Here is a 23,996-nt window from a genome sequence, read left to right as displayed (position 1 = left end):
TTGTTTAACTGGCAGGTCATGTTGGTCGAGCAGGGGAAGTAGCAGGGAGTATAGCATGGGGTCTTGGGATCATTTGGCAATGGTTCGCCACGCATTGCTTGTACAAGCCACGGTGGATCTCTTTCCCCCAGCTGTTTTGTCGTCGACCCCCAGGAACCCCTTAAAAGGCAAAGGCGCCATGAGCCCCTGCTCCACTGCAAAATGTGTCATAAAGGGCGGAGGCTTGAGCCAGTATGCGGCATAGTGTGCCTGAGCACTGAGATAGAAGAGTTCGGTATCGGGCGCTTCAAACCCGCCCTGTGCAAACGGCAAAGTGAGGGTGCTCCATTTGATCCGAGGCTGTTTCCAGCCCCAAGCAAGGCGAATGAGCTGGCTCTTCAGCCTAGTAAAGAAGGGGCGGCTGGGGGGAAAAGGGATATTTGTAAACAAATATAGAAATCTAGGCATGATGACCATCTTCATTAAGGCAATCCTGCCTGCGAGGGAGAGCGGGAGAGCCACCCACCTGGTAATCAGGTCTTCCACCTTAGCGAGGGTCAATCCATAGTTAGCTCGCAGTAGTTCTTCTTTATCCTTGGTTATGGTGACTCCCAAGTATCGGACCTCGTCTATGCACCACTGCAGCAGGTAGTCCATTGGGAACGGAGTGGTACAGCTCGTGAGCGGCATGACCTGGGATTTACCCCAGTTGATGGTGATCCCCGAGAAGGCCCCAAATTTGATTATTTCCCGGATCATGGCATTTAATCCTTCAGCGGGATTGCGCATGTATAGCGTAATATCATCTGCATATAGCGAAATTAGGACGGGCCTCGTGGGGTAATCCAGTGCATATTGCTTGTGATGCTGTCGCAACATGGATACCAACGGTTCCATGGTGACCGCAAACAGCAGGGGCGAAAGGGGACACCCCTGTCGCGTGACCCTGGTTATGCCAAAGGCAGGGGAGCATTCTCCATTCAGCATCAATAAGCATTGGGCCAATGATATAGCAACTTAATCCACATGAGGAACCCTGGAGTAAATCCCATGTGCGTCAGGACTGCAAGTAGGTATCCCCATTCCAGGGAATCGAACGCTTTGGTGGAGTCTAGGAAGATAGCCACAGCCTGTTCCTCCTGGTTGATACCATGCAGGATGGAGAAGAGGGTCCTCAAGTTATGCGAAGTTGATCGGCCAGGTATGAAAACTGCTTGGTCAAGTCTAATGAGGTTATCCATCAAGAGTGTGAGCCTATGTGCCAAGACTTTAGCCAATACTTTAACGTCGCAATTGATCAGGGACAGGGGTCTATACGAGCCCGTAGATTCGGTGCTATTTCCGTGTTTCAGTAGTGAGATCAGCATCAATTCCCACATAGTGGGCGAGAATATCCCGTTTGGACTGCCTCCTCATAGACTGCCTTCAGGAAGGGGGCCAGTGTGTCTTTGCAATTCTTGTAAAACTCTATGCAAAGGCCATTCGGCCCAGGTGCCTTGCCATTCCCTATTTGCATTATGGCCTCTCGTATTTTGTCCACTCCCAGATCAGCTGCTAAGAATTCTCTCTGCCGGATGCTGAGCCAGACCAGTTCTATCTGCTGCAAGTATTGGAGTCTCATCTTGTCGTGCCGCACACGTCGTATACAGTGCCCGGTAGTGTGCAGTGAACACCTCCATTATGGCCGACGTGTCTCAATTCGCCACCCCGTCCCCATCGCGTATGACTAGGACATGGTTCACCGTTCTACGTGGCCGGATGGTCTCGGCAAGTGCCTTGCCGGGCCGTTCTCCCTGGCCATATCTGCGTGCTGTGTAGAATTCCCTTTCTGCTTCGATCTGGTATTCTGAGAGGGACTCGCGTATCTTAGCCAGGATGGGGCACTCACGTGCTGCGTTTCTTTCCAGTTGTTTATTTTGCTGTTCCAGGCGTGCTATTGTTGTGCGAATGTCTTTGAGGATGCCTCCAGCTTTAGACATACAATGTCCTCTAACGGTGACCTTTAGCGCCTCCCACACCGTAGCAAGGGATGGCACTGAGTCTATATTAATTCTCAAGTATTCTTCTAGTGTGTCCCACAGCTCTGTCTTAAACACCGTGTCAAGGAGCGCCGTGGGCTTTAGTCGCCACTGTCTGGGATGGGGCGTCATACCAGGGGGGTTTATTGACATATTCACAGGGGAGTGATCCGAGTAGGTGCGTGCCAAGTGGCGAGAGGAGAGCGAATGCAATGCGATGTCTTGTGATGCAATCCACATGTCTAGCCTGGGCCAATTGTTATTTAATGTCGAATGATATGTGCCCTTGCGCTGTACCGGGTGATGGTGGCGCCAGACATCCACCAGTAAATTATCAGTGATTATTTGTTGGAGTTGGCACGGTGCTCTGGAGTAGTGGTGTGGCAGTGGGTGGGAACGGTCATGTGAAGGATAGCGCGTTAAATTAAAGTCTCCTCCCCATATGAGTCGAGCCTATGCTAACTATGCATGCCAATGGGTGCTGTAGTAATCTTCATCGTCCACGATGGGCCCATAGCTACATACCAACGTGATGGAGGCAGATGCCAACCGCCCCCATGTTATGCAGTACCTCCGTTGCGGGTCCAGTGCAGATCCCTCCTCAATATAGGGCACTGCTTTTTGAATGAGGATTGCCGCGCCTCTGGAAAAGGCGGATTACGAGGAGAGGTATCTTTGCAAGGCCCATCTTGAGGCAAACTGGGGCTGTTGTGTGGGTAGGGTATGCATTTCCTGTAGCAGAGCTATGCTGACATGATGCCTGTCTCGGTAGGCCAAAATGTGTTGCTTCTTTCTAGGGTCTCCCAGTCCTCTAACGTTCCAGGTGACTAGATTTATGCTCGCTATGGTGTTGGTCTTCTGTCCCTCACCCATCTTTGTCTGAGTTCATGTGTGTATATATGTACTGCATTTCTGGACCGATGGTTAAATGCGCAAACTAGTTGTTATAGCTATCATGAAAATGCCTGCCCATCTGCCCCAACATTCCCCCACAACAGTGTTCCCAACTTGCCGTGTACAGTACCCTCCCTCACAACCCCTCCCGTTGCATCGTAAAACAATTGTGTCGTATGGGTCACATTGTCCCTGGGTTGACATTGCTTTGTCCCTACTTTAGGTTTGCACAGTGACCATGAAGGAATGAACCGTGCGGACAGGGGCAAGCAAGCTTTATCAATACAAAAAATGTGTAGTGCGTTAATTACAGGGGTGTTGGTGACCCATAAAGGCAGTAACCCCACAACAAGGTAACCAAGACAACAACCAAAAGGTACAATCTCCATTGGAGGAGAAAAGGGGTACATCCTAGGAGATGTGAGTCCCAGGGGGCGTAACAGCTCCTCCTGCACCCTCGTGACGGGCAGAAGGTGTCCCCGGAATACAGAGTCAATGTCCCGTGGGGTGCTCGCTATCAACAAATAGATTGATGGGAAGTCGTAAGGCATTTAATTGACAACATCTGGTGTTACCTGCGTATAGTAGAGAGCATTTATGAAGGTAGCGTCCGCAGGCCAACCTGCGAGCAAGAGTATGCAGGTCTGTATCCTCTTTACTTAGTCCTCTTCTCGTTGCGTGGGTTCATCTCTAGTCCCCGATGGGGAACGCTCCGCTCTCTTGGCAGCCAGCACTGTCTTTTTGAGGAAGTTCGCCACTTGTTGTGGAGTGTTGCAGATGTGGTGTAGGCCATTGTGTGTGAGCCGCAGACATGCGGGGTACAGCATGGCATACTCCACTCCTTCCTGCTGGAGCTTCTTTTTGATGGGGGCAAACTTCTTCCATGCTTCCTGAACGTTGAGGGTAAAATCAGGGTATAATGAGATGGCGTTGTTCTCGAAGACTACATTTCTCAGTTCACTCGTCCTGCACAGGGCAGCATCGCGGTCTCGGTAGTTAAGTAGTCTCGCAACTATGGGCAGGGGCAGCACCCCAGGTGGGGGCTTTGGCGCCAGAGTGTGATGTGCTCGTTCCACAATTAGCATTCTGGAGAAGGCCTCCTGGCCAAAGCAGGTGGTGAGCAGCCGCTCTACGTCATCTTCAAGTCTCCCTGTATTGGTTGACTCGGGAACTCCTGTGATACGGATATTATTGTGCCTAGAGCGGACTACGATGTCCTCATTCTTCACCATGATCACCTAAAGGAGCTTGTCTATGTCCGCGAGTTGCCCTGCCGCCTGTACGTGTTCATCTTCCAATGTTGAAATGCCCGTCTCGGCCTCTTTTATCCTGCCATCCTGTTTTTCGATCTTCTGGGTGATCTGGTCCATTCTGGCGCACATGGAGTCCATCTTCCCACTCGATGGAGGCCAAACTGGTTTTCATTATGTGAAGCAGCGTCTTCATGTCCAGCTCCTCAGTGACATGGCTTGCTTGGCCCGCACCGTTGTGTTCCTGCTCCGGCGGTTGCCCTCTGGGCGTTTTGTGAGTATCAAAGTTGAGTTCAGGCTGTTTGCCATTGGGCTTCCCCGCTATCCGCCTCAGCCAGGCCAGTGGCAGGTGTTTTCAAAGGCTCTAGGTTGGTCTTCCGCCTGTCTTGTCCCAGTGGGGGCAGGGCAGGTACTCCTGAGGAGTAGGGGGCGGTAGGGGGCGGCCAAGGGTGCTCAGAATCTAGGTGGCATGGTTGTAGCCCTTACCCAATGGGGCATCAATTTGCAGAGGCTCACGCCGCAACTCTCCTGAAGCAGGGCCTGCGGATAATGGCGTGTATATGGCTCTGATGGGGAGTCGGATCTGGTGTATGTAGTCTGGGCCAGGGGCGGCTGGGCTGATCAGGCTTGTCCCTGGTCCCCACTCCTGGGGTGTAACGCACAGTGTAACCCTTGCAGGGCTGCTCCCAGACAGTACCCTCGGCACGCTGAACTATTATAGTGCCCCTCTCAGGCGGCAGCTCACCACTCCACGGTGGTTAGCTACAGCCTCTGTTCACGGATGGATATTTGTGCTCAGCGGCGGTGCTGTGTACTGGCCTGCATGCTGCATGCTTCCCTTCAGTGCATTCGCTCAGTACCCACAGGTGGCGGAGGAGCAGCACCCTAACAGGCTTTATATGGAGACCAGAGGCTTTGTGCCCAACCAGAGCAACCCGCCCGGATGGGTGGCGTAAGGCAAGTCAGTCAGTCCCTACTCCTCACAGTGGGATCCACAGAAGGGCCGGCCACTCGACAGCATGCAGGCAGGTGGGTCCCTTTCTAACAAAGTTCTTGGCGGGCTGTTATAAATTGCGAGTTCTGCCCCCCTCTGATTATGGACTGAGGTGCCCAAGTAACCCCTCCCAGGCTTGACATAGGTCGCAGCCGTGGCGTATGCGCGTGGTTCAGGGAAGCCTTTCCCCAGGCAATGTCGTGTTGTCTCCGTAGCAGGCAATAATGAGGCAATTTGCCTGGGTGGGATTTGATCAGCTGCTGCGGTCCCCTCTGTTATGCGCCATATCGTGGCAGCGAGCACCAGCGAGGCCCAAATACCCAGCCTCGCGTGCCGGCCGTCGCATCCGAGCGGTCCCCAGGCAGCAGGTGGGCGATTACTCAATGGCAGCGCCAGGTCTGTCACCTGCTGTTTCACCCTCACAGCTCTTCCCCCAGGCCGTCGCTGCCTCGACTTACTGTTGCTGCAGGGTCCTGCGTGTAGGAGATGAGCCTCGGGCCCCCGGCCCAGCATGCCCGCCTCACACTCCGGGACGGCCCCCAGGCAGCACGTGATCCGGGACCTCGGAAGCAGCCACCATCTGTATTTGCACCACCTCGGCCACGACTGCCACCTCAGGTGTATCATCACTGCGGCTCTGGCTATACTTCAGGGGGACACCAGAGGAACCGTTCCAGCGGGTCCCTCCAGCTTCCGCGGGGATCCCATTTCACATGCTCATAGCGGCCTTAGGCAGCAGAGACGCGCACCGTAGGCCGCCCTCTTATCTGTCTCCTTGCAGGTGGCGTGCGCAACTACCTTCAGCCTTCTGATGCCACATGAAACAGTATTGGGAGAGTTAATCCCCCTCATTGAGGATGGATTGTGAATTTTTATTTCAGGACTGACAAAGCCTCACTAAGGTGCGGCAATCTTGCCTGCACGCCCTCTAGCGTCTCCAATTTTCATACCATATTATTTATTCCTTTTGATGCACACTGCCCATTTTAAGGGGTTGCTAGAATGATTATTTACACATTTTAGGATTGCGAATTTGCACATTTGCACATTCATTCCATGTTTGCACTTTAAGCATATTATGCACTTTAAGCGCTTTTTATTGCAAAAATCTGTATTGTATCTTGTTTCTTTTGATTCTTGATTATTCATTCTCAAAGTAATGTTATTCTTGTTCTTATTTTGCTTTGTATATTTTTCTATTCCTGAACATGTAGGCTGTATTTATTGACTATTGGTGCATGACCAAGATATGGTACTGTGTTAAATGGATGAATTTGAAATTATGGTGGTTCTTAATAAAAACAATAAAAAATAAATGAGTCCTTATGATAAAAATTACGTGCAATATGCCAATGCTCGCTTTTTTGCCATGGGTGCTGCTTATGTCAATAATTTTGTCCGGTATTGCAGTGCAACATTTTTCCTAGATGAACCCACATGCCAAGAAATGCGTCTAGTTTGCAGGTACTTTGCCACAGGTACTTTATCCCAAGAATTACCTCAAATAATTCTAATTGCCTTGAACAAAAAATGTTACAACTGCGTAGGAGCAGTTAATGGGCTAACTCCACGAACAACATATACACTCTACACAGCCCTCTAGAATGTAAATGCATCTGCTATATGGCATCTGAGTTCGTAATGATGTGGTGTCACAGGCACATTGATCCTTATGCACTGATCATGAACAGGTAGAATAGAAGCCTGAGGGCCTGGTTCAGCAGTACCACCCTCAAAGGAGGCTGGATGCAGTAGAGAGATGCTCCGACACTTAGACCAAAGGAGCATTATTAGCTGAATTTTCATAGTTTATGATGTGCTTCTATAATGGAGTATCAGCCATATAGCTGAGACATTATGGGCCTCATGTAGGTGGGCTTGCATTTACCACTTCATAAATACCGAATCATACCGATTCGGTATTTATGAAGTGGTAAATGCTATGTAGGTAATGAGTCGGTAATTTTGACCGATTCGGTAAAATTCGGTAATTACCGAATCGGTATTTACCGATTCGGTAATGAGGCATACCTTCCCATTGATGGGAAGGTATGCCTCATTACCGAATCGGTAAATACCGATTCGGTAATGGGGGGAACACATGCAAGGGTGGCAGGGTGTCACATTGACACCCTGTTGCACCCCTAAGGGCATGTATGTCTGCCACATTGCACACTTGTAGGCGCTTTGAAATGCATTTCCACATCCATTCTTCATTTACCACCAACTATTAGTTGGTGGTAAATACCGACTCATAACAACACCCACACACTCCCCCTACATCTCATTTCTGTATTCGGAATTTAACGAATCGGTAAAATTACCGATTCGGTAATTTTACCGATTTGGTAAATTCCGAATACAGAAATTGTCCCCCTACATACCAAAAGCCTAAATACCGGTCGGTAACGGTATAATTACCGAAAATGGGCCGTTACCGGTATTTGGCTACCTACATGAGGCCCTCTCTGTTGTATCCAGAATACACAGATGATGCTGTATGTATCTGCTATCTGTGAGATGCAGGACAGAAGAATTTAACTAAAAGATGGCATGCTCTGAAAATGGGACTAATATAAGATCACTATGATTACAGTTCTATAAGAAGATACCTATTCTTAGCAGAACTTGGGCCTAGTTGTGAAGGTTATGAGATTGCTATACCATTTGTTTGCATTTTTAGTGTAAGATCCAAACACTGCTTATGATTTATTTATTTATTAATTGTAAATGAAGAACATTCAAGGAGAAACACTTAGCATGTATTGGAGTTGTATTTTGGGAATTTGTGTCTTCTTTAAAGCCTCTACAGAACATAATTATGAGGTGATAATTGTTGACACTGCAGAAATGTGTGAGACCAATGTAAATGAGGACGGGGCACTTCTTTTTATGGCATAAAGGTACACGTGTGAGTTTGTGCCATGTAAAGGAAATACAACATAAAAATAGAAGGACGACAGTAGAAAAATGAATATGCTAAACACACTGCTCGACTCCTTACCCTTGTAATCGAGCATTTGGCCCAGTGGCAACTTTCGCTGAATTTTATCTGTATGGTATGGGGAGGGGGTGAAAAGTTTCTTGTGTAAGAAAACCTTTACTTTAATAGAAGAGACAGAACAGTGGGGCAGTGCCATAAGAAAGAATGAAATGGTTACTTGTTTTCAAGGCATAAAAAACTTGTGAGACTGTAGCTAGGGGTGGGCGGAATTTGCGAAAGCGACTTTCGCAAATTATCGCGAAAATGTTTAAAATCTCTGCAAACACGCGGAAATATCGCGAAGATGCGGAAGTTTTTTTCCCGCCCGTTCGCGGTATTTTCTGCGTGTTCGCGGCTCGCCAACTTACCCATGTGGTTGCTTGCGGGCGCGGCCATCTTGTTTTCACTCTTCTCGCGGTGCATGATCGCGAGAAGAAAGACGTGATCGTGCGACGCATGACGTTACTGCGGGCGCGAACTGTCGCAAGACAGCGCAAATGGCTACCAACAATCCAACATCTCGTGGAGAACGCGACCGGATCGGGAAAACTTGTCGGCGAACCCGGGGAATCAGGTAAGGCGATTGCGCGCGCGCGAGAATGTATTATTTTACAGCGCGAGCAAGAACCAAATTATCGCTAAGCTGCGGAATGCGGAAATTTTGAAATTTTCGCGCTCTCCGCAGAACGCGAAAATGTCAAATTATCGCAAGTTCCGCGAGCGGAACAGAAATTTAGCCCAGGCCTAACTGTAGCACATAAACTAAATTCAGCAGATTAATACGGCTAATAATGTAAAGTTACTCTGTAAACAATTGTTTTAGCCACATGATAAACACAACAGGTCAGTTGTCTTGGAATATTTCGATTTATTTTACCCTCTTCTTAACAAGAATTCAAGCCCAAGTTTTCATTTTTTAAATGTAATTATTGTTATTTTACTCACTTTAATGCACTATCTGGCCAAGTATTTGCCATGATTTGCATGGAATAGCAGATCAGAAATTAGAGACATGTGGTGGACTGCAAGGGAGGGGTGGTTTAATTGCTGAAATGACTTGTAGTGGAAGGGTCTAAGAGAAGCAAAAATGTGTGGGGCCAGTGTCATAGTCAAATAGAGGAAAGTTGACTCAAGATTCACAATTGTGCTTTTAGTGGCAAACTACTTGCATTAAGGTGATTGGTGTAGTGGTGAAAGTTGTAAGTTGGGCAATTCTTCCACTAGAGTTCTAGCCCCACTTCTTGGATGATATATATTATTTGAATATTATTCTTTCACCTAACCGTAATGGACCCTCCTCGGTGGCTTACTTAGCTATGGAAAACATGGCAATAATATGTGACGTAATGGGGTGTGTAGGGGAAGAGATGCGCGTGGTTTGTTGTGAAAGAAAATCTTTTATGGTGAAATTCCTTATAATGGTAGAGACTGCGAAAGCAGAAATGTGTGGGAGCCACAGTAAGAGGAAAGGTTACTTGTCTTAAAATATGATAAAAGCTTGCATTCGTAGCATATAAAACACAATCGTCATCGTAATAGAAGGACTAATGCCAATTGGTATGTTAAAAGTACCTGCAGCCTTTAAGTAAGCCTCGCTGTAAAGTTTACTGAGTGCTTAGGAAAATAGGGCCATATTATCAGGAAAGGCGATAAAATTATCCGCTAAAACGGCGATAATGGGCTTGCTAATATGCTCTATGGAATTCCAATTGAAGCCCATGTTAGATGTCCTTCACATCTAACATGGGCTTCAATTGGAATTCCATAGAGCATATTATCAAGACAATTATCGCCGTTTTAGCGGCAGTTTTCTGCCGCTAAAGCTGCGATAATTTTATCGCCTGTCTTGATAATATGCCCCATAGATTTTTAGACCTGTAGCTTTGAGCCTTACCACGGGGTCGTCATTTGACATCATTTTTTGTTATTGTGTTTTTCACCTGGAAATGGATCCCTTTCAGAAAGAAGCATCCACCGATACTACCTGGGATTCTTTTGGCATCACTAGGCATTAAGCAACATACCAGAAATCCATGTCATGCTGTGGCGCATGTTACATACTAGACTGTGGGCAGATTTACAAGCCCCTTGCGATGCCATTGCCGTAATATGTATAGGGAAGACATATTGGTACTTTATCCTCTCCCCTACATGTTGGTATTAACCCCTTGAGTGCCCCGCCCTTTCCCCGCCCTGTGCCGGGCGTTGAATTAGCGGGCGGGGTTCATGACGAGATAGTCTCGTCATGGGCACAGCGCAACCGCGGCCCATGACGAGACCGTCTCGAAATGGGCACTCAAGAGGTTAATGCGAGTCCTAGATTGTGAGCTCCTCTCTGTGCCTACACTGAATGCCCGATTGGTCACCAAGGTCTATTCTTTTTCCCCCCTTTTTATCACTTTTTTTGGTTTGGGGTGTCTTTGTATTTTGTGCTGATTATGGGACTACTGGTGGCCATATAACCGGTTTGTTGTTGTTCTTTAGTTTTTGGTGACTCGATTTGTATAGCGCTGGACACACATTATTATTTTTTATTATTTTTTTACCTTTGAGATATTTACTCTCTTTTTACACATTTACTCCTTTGAGCGCCATATTTGAGACGAAAGGCTATTCTCTATGGATTATGCCCTCCACTTATATATCCGTTCATCACTAGTGGGTTCACGTTGTCCTATTTCCGTGTTATCTCAACTGGCAGTAGCATGATTAGTCCGCTTTCTACTTTAGTTGTTTGGCTCGGGTCCCGATCACGTGGGATGCCGATTTGCAGTCATTACCGAGGCTGCGAGGAGGGCTCGGTGCTCTGTGCCAAGACGTAGAAGGAAGGTCCTTTAGTCCGTGCCGGTCCCCGTTAGTGTGAAGGTAAGACTTTATGTGGGACCGTGTGTGTTTTTTCACCTGTGGCAGTATTTCTGCGCGAGGGATTTGGACATTTTGACTTTATGTTTTTTAGCTATTCGGAGGATTGGCCGACTTGATTTTTAGTATCCTTCTCGATTTCCCCTTTAGATTTATGTCTCCCTAATGAAGTTGGCACCACATAGTTTATTTGAGGTCCTGGAGTTGTGCCTGTGATTGGGATAAAAAAGGCGCTCCTCCCCTCTGCCGCAGTTGGATTTAGTCCTTCTGGATTAGTGCTGACAGATGGAATTCTGGTATGTGATTTTCACTTTGGTCCTGACTTGGATAACACATTTGGGATCTATTATCAGTGGTGAGACTGGGTCCACCTCTATATTGGTGAGTGGTGGTTTCCCTATCACAGTTTTCTCTCCTTTGTTTTCTCCCCTTTTCTAGAATTGGTATTAATAGATTCTTTAGTGTGACACACGTTGCTTTGGAGATGGTTGATTTTTTCCTCTTCCATGGTGGCTGTTCAAATTCCTTTTCGTTTTCCTTGCTTGATTTATTCTTTTGCTTTTTATTATTGATTCTTTATTTCATACCTTGCTTTGGTATCAGTTCGGGCTCTTTCGGTGTTAGGCACATAGATTGAGAGAGCTTGTGTTATAAATGGACATTTATATTTGTTTACCGTTTTGGAATTTGTTGTTTAGGTCACTTTTCTTCACCCCTGTCCTGAGACTTTGTTTCCAGGAGTCTGATGAGAAATGATATGATTTATTCTAAGACAAATTCATGCACAATTTTTTGATTGAGGCTCTGTAGTGATCCTAGAGCCAATTGTGTTTATAAGACTTCCTCCTAGTGTATTACCTATAGGTTATAGGTGAACACTTCCTTTCCAATAATTTGGGTGCTAGGAACTTCATATTGTTGCTATTATTTCGCACTACTATTCTAAACATTCTGTGTTTTCCCTTTTGCCATTCTTGTACATAAGTGTTATATATGTGTGTTAAACATGTCTTTTTGTATATGTATGTACATATGTCCGTTGCAGAGAAAAAAAAACCTTTAATCTGGATGAAGTAATCCCTAGATTACACTAATTAAATTATGTGATCTTTGGTATGTGATTGTTTCTTGTGTTGAATTGCTTGTGTATGAAGAATAGGACTGTGTACTACCAATAGTGGAATATATTGCCCTCTATTGAGAATTTATTTTCCCTATATATTTTTTCCTCCTGGCCACTTGCTCTATTTTGCCATTGTGTACCATACCCAGGTACAGGAGGGTTATTTGGGTATACCCCTTTATATCTTTGAATATAATCTGTTACACTTTTTCAAGTGTGAGGGCCTTTTGTTTGTTTGTAATTTTATTATAAGTATTCACTTGATGATTTGTTATATGAATGACAGTCACATTTACATATCGTGAAGATATTTATGTTTTGCTTTCTTGACTTACAGAAATTGTGTTGTCTTTATTATTTACTTGGACAAGGTTGTGTCTTAGTTCTCTAGGACTGAAATGTCAGAACCACATATGGTACAATATTCGGAAGAAGAGATTAATAGACTATTGCAAATCCCCTCCTTTCTAGGTAGAAACCAAGTAACGACAGGCACTTACACTTCAGACAAGGGCGAACGTTTGATTCAATTAAGAAAAAAGAATACCAGAACACAATTACACGCACAAGTATTATTGGAACATCTTAAGAGTAACACGATCCCTGCAGGCCTGCAGGTTAAGAATATTCCAGTAATATTTGTTAACGATAAACCTTATTTGTTGGACTTTAGTGGAGTTGGGACCAAATGCTCCCGGGATTGGATAGTGCTTTCAATCCAAACCGCATTGAGAGTAAGTGAGGAAGAACTGAAGGAGATAAAAAACTTGGAGGAAGAAATTGGGGCAGATACTTCAATTACTGATGCCAAAGCTTTGCTAGAATCCATTGAAAAAACTATAGTTGATTTCAGAACACATACAGTGAATCTCAAAACCTCTAAAATTACGAGAGATATCAAAAACTTTAAAATTGATCTGGTATATCCATACCTCAAGGAGGATTTCTTTAAAAATAATAACCCGAGTACCCTGAATTTACAATACAGAGGTAGATCTCGTAGAAAGTTTATCACTTTTTCTGATTCTTCTTCAGACTCGGTTCAGGGAGCAGGACCTTACTTTCCTCCTTATCAACCTTTCCCCACCTATTACCAATACCCTAGAGCCCTTCCTTTTTTAGACAGAGGACGCAGGGGGAGTGGTTACAGGGGAGAATGGAGAGCACCGATGCCAGCACCAGAACAAGGGGTCTTCAGGACCCGACGAAGAACATACAACTGTTAGGATATGAACCTGGAGAGGTAGAAAATAATAGTAAGGAACTTATCCCTATCTACAACCTCTCTAAGCATCCCTTAACAGACACGGAACGGCAAGTTTTACATAAGGGTCTTTCATTTGTTCCACTTACGCTACATGATCCGGTCAATATTAAAACAGAGGTGCTTAGATTCCTGCGTAAAATCAGATTAAAATCTTTCTTTGCAGACCAGGATGAAACACACGAGAACAATATCAGTGGTTTCCGAAATAAATCCACATTCTGCCCAGAAAGTAGTACTATGCCCAATGAGATCCTCCTCTTTGAGGATTTAATTCTGAAAGAGATCGATGAACTCAATGCGAAAAGGTGCTACTATAAACCAAACTTCACTCAGGAAGAGTGGATCGCATTGAATGAACTCGCCCATAATCCCCTTGCAGTCATTAAACCGGCTGACAAGGGCGGTGGTATCGTGTTATGGGATACTAATGACTATGACAATGTGATAGTTAACCAACTTAATAATTTGGATCACTATCGCCCTATTAATGACAATCCTACTGCACGCTTAAAAGCACAAATTTTACATTTAACCACACAAGCTGTTAACGATGGATATATCTGCAGGAAAGAATTTGATTACTTGAACACTACCAATCAGAAAATCCCCATTATTTATGTGTTACCTAAAGTCCACAAAAACATTGATCAACCCCCTGGACGACCGATTATCGCAGCATGCGGGTCAATATTAGAACCTTTGGCCAAATATATTGATGTGTTCTTGAAACCGTTTGTACCTTCCACACGGGCCTACATTAGAGACACTATGGATTTCATCTCTAAGATAGAGAATTCAACATTCGATAGTGACCAACAGTTGTTGGTCACGTTCGATGTCGAAAGTCTCTATACCAACATTCCGCAGGAAGAAGCCTTGCTGGTTCTGGAGTTGGTTCTTGAAGGTAGACCTAGACCACACAATGTACCGACCGAGTTTATCACTGCCCTAGCCAAAATCTGTCTAAAAAACAACTTCTTTGCTTTTAAAGATGACTTATACGTCCAAGTTAAAGGTGTGGCGATGGGGTGTTGTTTCGCCCCAGAAATTGCCAATCTAGTTATGGACTCTTTTGAGACACAACATATTTTTAATGAAATGACTCCCTTTACAACTAACATCACTCGGTGGACCCGATTTATAGATGATATTTTCATGATATGGACCGGGAATGACACACAATTACTAGAATTTCACAGATGGTTAAATGCTCGTTCAATAGACCTCAACTTTTCTATGACATACAGTGACTCTAGTACCAATTTCTTGGACGTACAGGTACATAACAAGAGTGGGAAGCTTGAAGTTAATCTTTACACCAAGCCGACTGACCGGAACACTTTATTACATTTCTCAAGTGGCCATCCGAGGAATTTGAAAGAAAATTTACCTCACGGTCAATTTTTAAGAATTAGACGAAACTGTACGAATAAAAATTATTACTTTGAGAATGCTGAGAGATTGCAAAAAAAACTTTGCGATAGAGGCTATCCGAGAAAATTGGTAAGAACTGCCTTGAAACGAGCATGGTTCACACCACGTGAAAGTCTACTCACCCCGAAGGAAAAACAGGAGTCTAACCGCATGACGTGTGTTTTGATTTATAACCCCAAGGCTAATAAAATCAAGCAAATCATCTTACGCAATTGGAGATTAATTGAACATCTTAATATTCCCAAACCTTTGTTTGCATTTTGTAAGGGCAAAAACATTCGTCAACATTTGGTAACAGCTGCTCGTACGACACCACCGAAAGGAGGCCTAAGAAATATGCTAGGTTTGCCACCAGTTGTGGGTCACTTTAAATGCAATGGCTGTGTAGCATGCCCATAAACGACTAATTCGAAATCTGTGATGCTGAATGGAAAAAACCATATCCAAAATGATTTTTCAAACTGTAACACTAAAAATGTCGTGTATTGTCTTATGTGCCCGTGTGACAAGGTATACATAGGGCAGACTACACAAACTGTCAAAATGAGAGTGATACAACATCAGTCCAGAATACGCTGTAAGACGCAGGGAGCTCCGCTTGTTCAACACTTTGTGGAGTGTAATCATAATGAAAATTATATAAGATGGTCTGTGCTCTTGGTTGTCAAGGCTCCTAATACTCTAAGCCTTCAGGCTTCTTTGAACAAACTTGAGGCACGTATGATCGAAAAATACCATACTGCTAACATTGGCCTCAATGATCGTGATGAAATTTGGGCACTGATCTAGTTCGCGTCGACATACTTGGTAAGCTGGAAGCTCTATCTTTGTTCTGTTCAATCTACTTTTGTAGTACTGATTTACGATGAGTAATAATGTATATCTTGTACAGTCCTTTGACACTGCCTGTCTGAGTATTTTTATATATTTTATATGTATCCGTAATATGTATAGGGAAGACATATTGGTACTTTATCTTCTCCCCTACATGTTGGTATTAATGCGAGTCCTAGATTGTGAGCTCCTCTCTGTGCCTACACTGAATGCCCGATTTGTCACCAAGGTCTATTCTTTTTCCCCACTTTTTATCACTTTTTTTGGTTTGGGGTGTCTTTGTATTTTGTGCTGATTATGGGACTACTGGTGGCCATATAACCGGTTTGTTGTTGTTCTTTAGTTTTTGGTGACTCGATTTGTATAGCGCTGGACACACATTATTATTTTTTATTATTTTTTTACCTTTGAGATATTTACTCTCTTTTTACACATTTACTCCTTTGAGCGCCATATTTGAGACGAAAGGCTATTCTCTATGGATGATGCCCTCCACTTATATATCCGTTCATCACTAGTGGGTTCACGTTGTCCTATTTCCGTGTTATCTCAACTGGCAGTAGCATGATTAGTCCGCTTTCTACTTTAGTTGTTTGGCTCGGGTCCCGATCACGTGGGACGCCGATTTGCAGTCATTACCGAGGCTGCGAGGAGGGCTCGGTGCTCTGTGCCAAGACGTAGAAGGAAGGTCCTTTAGTTCGTGCCGGTCCCCGTTAGTGTGAAGGTAAGACTTTATGTGGGACCGTGTGTGTTTTTTCACCTGTGGCAGTATTTCTGCGCGAGGGATTTGGACATTTTGACTTTATGTTTTTTAGCTATTCGGAGGATTGGCCGACTTGATTTTTAGTATCCTTCTCGATTTCCCCTTTAGATTTATGTCTCCCTAATGAAGTTGGCACCACATAGTTTATTTGAGGTCCTGGAGTTGTGCCTGTGATTGGGATAAAAAAGTCGCTCCTCCCCTCTGCCGCAGTTGGATTTAGTCCTTCTGGATTAGTGCTGACAGATGGAATTCTGGTATGTGATTTTCACTTTGGTCCTGACTTGGATAACACATTTGGGATCTTTATCAGTGGTGAGACTGGGTCCACCTCTATATTGGTGAGTGGTGGTTTCCCTATCGCAGTTTTCTCTCCTTTGTTTTCTCCCCTTTTCTAGAATTGGTATTAATAGATTCTTTAGTGTGACACACGTTGCTTTGGAGATGGTTGATTTTTTCCTCTTCCATGGTGGCTGTTCAAATTCCTTTTTGTTTTCCTTGCTTGAATATTTCTTTTGCTTTTTATTATTGATTCTTTATTTCATACCTTGCTTTGGTATCAGTTCGGGCTCTTTCGGTGTTAGGCACATAGATTGAGAGAGCTTGTGTTATAAATGGACATTTATATTTGTTTACCGTTTTGGAATTTGTTGTTTAGGTCACTTTTCTTCACCCCTGTCCTGAGGAGGCCATGATGTTTCATTTGGCCGAAACGCGCCCGCGTCGACAGACTTTGTTTCCAGGAGTCTGATGAGAAAATGATATGATTTATTCTAAGAAGAATTCATGCACAATTTTTTGATTGAGGCTCTGTAGTGATCCTAGAGCCAATTGTGTTTATAAGACTTCCTCCTAGTGTATTACCTATAGGTTATAGGTGAACACTTCCTTTCCAATAATTTGGGTGCTAGGAACTTCATATTGTTGCTATTATTTCGCACTACTATTCTAAACATTCTGTGTTTTCCCTTTTGCCATTCTTGTACATAAGTGTTATATATGTGTGTTAAACATGTCTTTTTGTATATGTATGTAAATATGTCCGTTGCATAGAAAAAAAAACCTTTAATCTGGATGAAGTAATCCCTAGATTACACTAATTAAATTATGTGATCTTTGGTATGTGATTGTTTCTTGTGTTGAATTGCTTGTGTATGAAGAATAGGACTATGTACTACCAATAGTGGAATATATTGCCCTCTATTGAGAATTTATTTTCCCTATATATTTTTTCCTCCTGGCCACTTGCTCTATTTTGCCAATTTACAACGTGACGCATCTAGGGAGATGCCTCACGTTGTAAAGCCCTGTGTCACATTATATCTGCGCCAGGTATTATGTATTCAGGCTAGGCGTTCCCACACAAAAAGCCATGTAGAACTGACGCTGTGAAGTTTACAACGTTTCACTGCGTCACTCTACGCCTTCATTGTGTCAAAATCCCTATACCTGCTCAGACCAGGCGTAAGGATTGACGCAGGACCTTTTGTATGAGACTCACCTCTGTGTTCTGACGCATTGTTGGAGTTGCGTCACTTTCATGAGCAACTCCAGCGATGCATCAATTTTGTGCCAACAGATGCGTCAGTATTTCTGACTCATATATTAATCCTTGCGTCATGGAGCACTGTATTGTAAGTACAGCGCACCCAAGGTGGTGCAAGGACATTTGGCACTGGCGCAAGGAAACTGACGCAGCTGATGCGTCAGTTCCTTGTAAATCTGCCCCAATGCTCCTACCATTTCCCCAAGTGATTTTTTATACGTATATCATTTAAATGCTAGGCACAGTGGTCTACTTTTATTTGCATTCCCTTCGTCAATTACTCAGAAAAGTGTGTCTGGTTCATTTGAAACATCTGCTAATCTAATATATACAATTTTGCTTTTGCAGGTGAATCAAGATGTGAGTAAGAAACAAGCATCAACAATACATCAACTGCAGACATATTAAGTGACAATCACTTGCTGTTAATTTGCGACTAGAATCCTAATTCGACATGGACAAAATAATACTACACAATATTCAACAATAATTTCGAAGCAGGGGTGGTTTCTCCATAAGGGCAAGGGGGCGTTGACCCCGTGCCTGCCAGCAGTTATAGTGCACACAGTATGCCGGCAGACAAGAGGTGTACTACTGGAGGTGTGGTTTACATGCCTTGACCATCTGGGGCTGTGTATCTGAACTGCACATGTCAGATTGGCCGGTCTTTTGCTTGTGGCCAATCTGACATGTGCAGTTCAGGCTTTCCCAGTCATCAGTGTTTGTGAGCTTGGGAACTAGACACACAGCTCCATCAGACCGATGGAGTGTTGTGTTCGTCTGTCCCAGGCAATTCAGTGCTCGTAGGCTGTTAACTATTTTAAACAGAATGAAAGCACTGCTTTCATTGGCTGAGGTGTGCAGTTTCCCCACGCTCAACATGCAGAGCTCTTCAGTGCAGCAGAGAGGCAGCATGGTGGATTTAAAGATCCGGTAAGGTGTTTTTCTACGGTTTGAGTCCTGCATAAATATAACTAGTGCTCAGGTTAAGTGCTCCCATACTGTGAGAGATCCAGTTCATGCTATGTAAAAGCCGGGGGACAAACAATAGACATGTGTAGCTGCCGCATGCTTCTGATTGCATTGTGACATCAAAGATGCCACATTTGTGACTCGACCAGGCCATTAAAAGCATCATGTGACTGCTACTCATGTCTATTGCTTTTCCCCCTGTATTTACATAGTGCGAACTGGACCTCTCACAGTATGGGTGTGCTTAACATGAGCACTAGTTATATTTACATCTGTAAATGTAACTAGTGGCTATGTTAAGTTCTCCCATACTGTAAAATATAGAGTTTGCGCTATGTAAATACAGATGAAAAATCGTATCATATCTATGCCGCTCCATTTTCGAGGGACGCCAGCTGCCCTTGTTTTGAAGTGAAGCAGAATATGTTTAATTGAAAGGTTTTAGCAGTTCATAAAACCATTCTTCAACACAATGAATCCATTTATAGGATTATAACAAATAAACATTACTGCTGAAGTGTAGGGGGCATATTTACTAGCAGAGTAGTGTCGCTCTTGTCCTAAATGTGATTTGAGAAGTCACCCAAGGCCACTCTGCGTGTCCCTGAGTGGTTCCAATAATTTGGGGTAAAGTAATGCAGTGCAAATCGCTGTGCTGCCTTAGTCTGCTTTAGGGAGGCATTCTATAGGCTTTGAATGGGTGTTCCCGCGTGACACCATGATTTTTTTACGCATTCCTAAATTTACCAGAACTGGTAGACCTGGGAATGTGCCATAAAGATACACCTTCACAGACAGGCAAAACGAGGAGAAATATCTATGTGTGCTACACACAACGGTGCAAGGGTGCCTGTGTTGGTGCTATGCAGAGAAAAGGCCGCCAGCACAGAGAAAAAAGCAGGAATGTGCTTTATTTCCTTAAATAGGGCGCATTTCTGCTCCTTTCCTTTGTCATGCAGTGCAGCACAGCAAGGTGCCTTTCTGCACTGCACTGCACAGTATGACTTTTTCATAAATCTGCCCCTAAGTTTTATTTTTGGCATTTGATTCCTTACTCTTATACAATGTCTGCTGCAAATTCACATTCTATTTTTCCATGCCAATAGAAGTAAAAGTCACATTGGAAATGGAAATTTAGATAGACTTCCTATCTTGCTAAAACTTAAAAATAATCCCCAAATAGCTTAAGTACAGCACATATGTGGCGAAGCAGTCCCCAGGATCATGAACAGTGATGACAAAGATTAAAAAAAGTGATAAGAATTCTGAGCTGTCCAACAGTAGAGCAGATATTTTCAAATGTTGGCTGGAACAGCAGCTAATCGCATTAGGAAATGTATCGAAACAAACACATACATTTCAGGTGTCAAGATTCTTTTCAAGGATTATTGATGAAAGTCCAGTAAACTACCTTGGGATGGATTATGTTACCTGGTGCACTGTCCCGGTCTGAGCCTCGTGCATCCTTTATTGAAGGCCGCTAGTTGAGACCTAACAGTACCTTTGATTTTGAAAATGGCGTGTGGTGCTGCTACTTCTATAATATGAAAATTACTCAGTGTAAATTAAAAGCAGGCACACACATCAGTTCTACCCATGGGCACTTGTGAAAAACAGCCCCTCGTCACTTTAGTAGTTTCCCCTCACACATCAAAGACCGTTGCAGTGCATGAGATTCTGCTTGACCAAATACCACACTTGATATTGGTACATTAACTCCTAAATTGTACTATAACAACATTGCAAACATAATTAATGATGATGAGGAATGTGTGGCCCATATTTATTGAAGACAGCTATTTTGTTGAAAACGTACCAGTAACCTGCAATACCCTGAGTTGCAGTGTTAGAAGTTCGGTTACTGGCTGACTGGGATGTGCACCCTGGTAAAAACAGCAACAACAGTCCTTGTCAGGGTAGAACACAAACAAACCCCATATTAACCTATGCTCACCCCTTTGGTAGCTCACCACAGAGCAGTCAGGCTTAACTTAGAGGCAATGTGTAAAGTATTTGTTCAACACTTCACACAGTAAAACAGAGGAAACACCACTCAGAAAGATTCCACACCAGGTTAGAAAGATAGAGCTGGCAGTGTTTGGTGCGCCAATTCAAAATGGCAGTTTGAACTGCACACACATGCTCTGCAATGGCAGGCCTGAGACATGTTTAAAGGACTATTTTTAAGTGGATGACACAATCACTGCTGCAGACCCACTAACTGCATTTAATTTACAGGCCTCGGGCACATGAAGACCCTGTTTACTAGGGACCTAAAGTGAATTTAATATGCCGGCTAGGTAAAAGCCAACTTTACCATGTTGTAAGTAGAGAGCACAAGCACTGTAGCACTGGTTACCAGTGGTTAAGTGCCCAGTATCCTTAAGCCAACAAAAACACATTCATTAATATGTAGAAGGAGAAAGGCTAAATATTTAGGTTGACCCCTCAGAAAGGGCCAGGTTCAACATGCAGGTTTCCTCCTATCAGTCCTTAACTTTTGAAACAGATAGTGTTAGTCTGTACGAATAAAGAGAATACAATCTTTTAGACAGCCCCAAATATAGTCTTTTTTCCTGTATGAAGGAAATAAAAACAGACGTATGTTACAGCCTTTCTTATAATATCGACCTAAGAAAATCAATAAATTGTATTTGGTAAAAAAGAATCTGCAGTTGTATATTCCATACTACTTTTTAATGTAAGACTGTGGGTAGATAATCAAAATAAATATATACGACTACTTCAATCATAGACTTAGGTATATTACTAAAGCAGTGGCTCAATCTCCCCTAAACAATGTACAGAGGTGATTGGATCATGGAAAAAGCCTTGTATTTTAGACATTTTACATTAACAGAATAAAAGAGTTTAAAGAATACTTGATTCATGTTCTCAACACCAAAGTTAAATCCCATGGAAGTATTGTGTTATGGAAGACACAATAATGGATCTTCAAAATTCTTAATGCTGCAGATCTAAGGCTTGATCATCATGACCACTAAATACCATCAATCCCAAGAGGAGCCAATTGCTAAGAAAGTCATAACTCATAGCTGGAGAAAAACCATAGGCCTGAATCCTCAAGAACATGTGTAACTCATAAACACTTTCCCAGGTGCCAAAAAGTTTGGTCTGTGGAGTGCCTGAGGGCTGCCTTGATGCAGTTGGGATGGCAGTCGGGTGAGGGGTTTGGGGGCTTTGTCGGTAAGATAGGGGTAGGCGAAGCAAAGGATATACATCTAGTGGCTGAAATGAACAACGTCAAACCAGAAAACCTGAGTTTAATCACGCTTCTCCACTTTCCCAAATTGTGTCATCCTAGGCAATTGTTTAATTTCATTTTCCCTCCTTTTTTCTTCTTTACCACATATGAGAGGACCGCAAAATGCTAGATTTCAGGGTGTACACTGTACAAAACCTGCTCCTGTGTTTTATTTAATAAACTATAATGTTGTTCATGTATAATAGGAAACCAGGCCACCCAAAAAGTGCACATAAGAACTGACTTTAGTCTTTTGTTCACTATTGGCGCTGTTGTCAGGGGAGGGGGTAAAATTTATGTTTCAAAATTAATGCTTGAAAAATATCACTTTGAAATTGGTACTTCTCAATGCACTGATATAATCAATTGTACTAAGGTGAAAAGGTTCTGCATATTAATTCAAAAAACGTTTTGAATTTTGCAAAGATTGTTGTAATCTTACACTTTTTTGCAAGCTGTCTTTAAAAATAAATGTGTTTCTAAAGTTAAGCAGAAAACTCCCTAGTAACATCCTTTCTTTAACATCAATTAACCTGGAAATAAATGATTGCCTGTCTGTTTAATATATTTTTATTGATAGTGCTGAGTAGAGTAAACAGCAGCCCAGTTCTCCTGTTGAGCCTCAGCATTTTTCCAGTGTGTAGAATATAATTTGAGGTTGGCAGGTCTCTTGGACTGCTGAGTTGAAATGACCGCTTAGTCAAAACAACACAGGGTTTTTCAGATGCACCCGCACAAATTCCAAAGCTACAAATAAGCGATTTACCAGTGTAGACTTGTAGAAAATAAGAGACCCAAAAGGCAGGCAGATGGGACAGAAATATTAATTGTTTGAATGATCAGAATGAATTCCTTGTATTTTTTAAGTATTGACTGCAGTGAGGCAGAAAGCACAGAACTAGAGGCAGAAGGTGAAGCTGAGCCCACGGTACAATTGAAAGACAATCTTCCATTTCTCCTTTAACAGCGAACCAGTCTCGGTAGCACTTGTTTAATTCAGCAATATGGAAACTCAAGTTCTCAGCTTCTCTTTTCTTGGAAATGGCAGAAACACCTTGCCTATGTCTGTTTCGAAAACCTGGCTTATGAACAGGAGCTCTATGTACGCTACGGCTTCAACTGTGATTTCTTGAGGCTCAGAAGAAATCCTTGTCACTGAACAAACCTGGTTGACATCCTCTTGACCCTCACAAAAAGAACAGGAATTGATTAGCTAATTTCCATGGTGTTGGAATGCCTGAAGATTCTGATCATGCATACCCACCAATTACCCCAAGACCTTGGTGAATACTCTCGGAGACAGGGGACGTTCAAATACCAGAACTAAGAACTGGTAATGATGACCCCAAATGCAAAACTGGATAAGGACATGGAGGTAGGCATATAGAAGATCCAGGGAGGCTAAGAAATCTCCCGGTGATACCACATGAAAGATAGATATAAGGTGACTATATTGAAATCATTATGAGAATGATGGACATCCAGGCCCAAGTTCACTTTTTTTTTACAAGCAAGGCAGTGCATTATCCACATTTGTTGTGCTCTTTTGCACAAATCAGAAAACAGATTCTATGGTTATATCTACGATTGATCTGTTGCCAGTCTCATCCCCTGTGCTGCTGCTAAAAGAAGACTGCTTTGTGTTCCACACAGCCTTGCAACATAGTACAAAGGTGAATGTGCCCTGTCTAGCCTAGGATTTGTACTGGATTCGTATCCTACCAGCGCAAATGTCATTGTATAGGCAAACTTAGAAAGTTTCCATGCAGTGCAGGTGTGTTGCTTGAAAATGTACATTTACCTTGTTTGCTCCAG

Source organism: Triturus cristatus, chromosome 8 (assembly GCF_964204655.1).
Source record: "Triturus cristatus chromosome 8, aTriCri1.1, whole genome shotgun sequence".
NCBI lineage: Eukaryota > Metazoa > Chordata > Amphibia > Caudata > Salamandridae > Triturus > Triturus cristatus.
Note: the sequence above shows the minus strand (reverse complement) of the source record.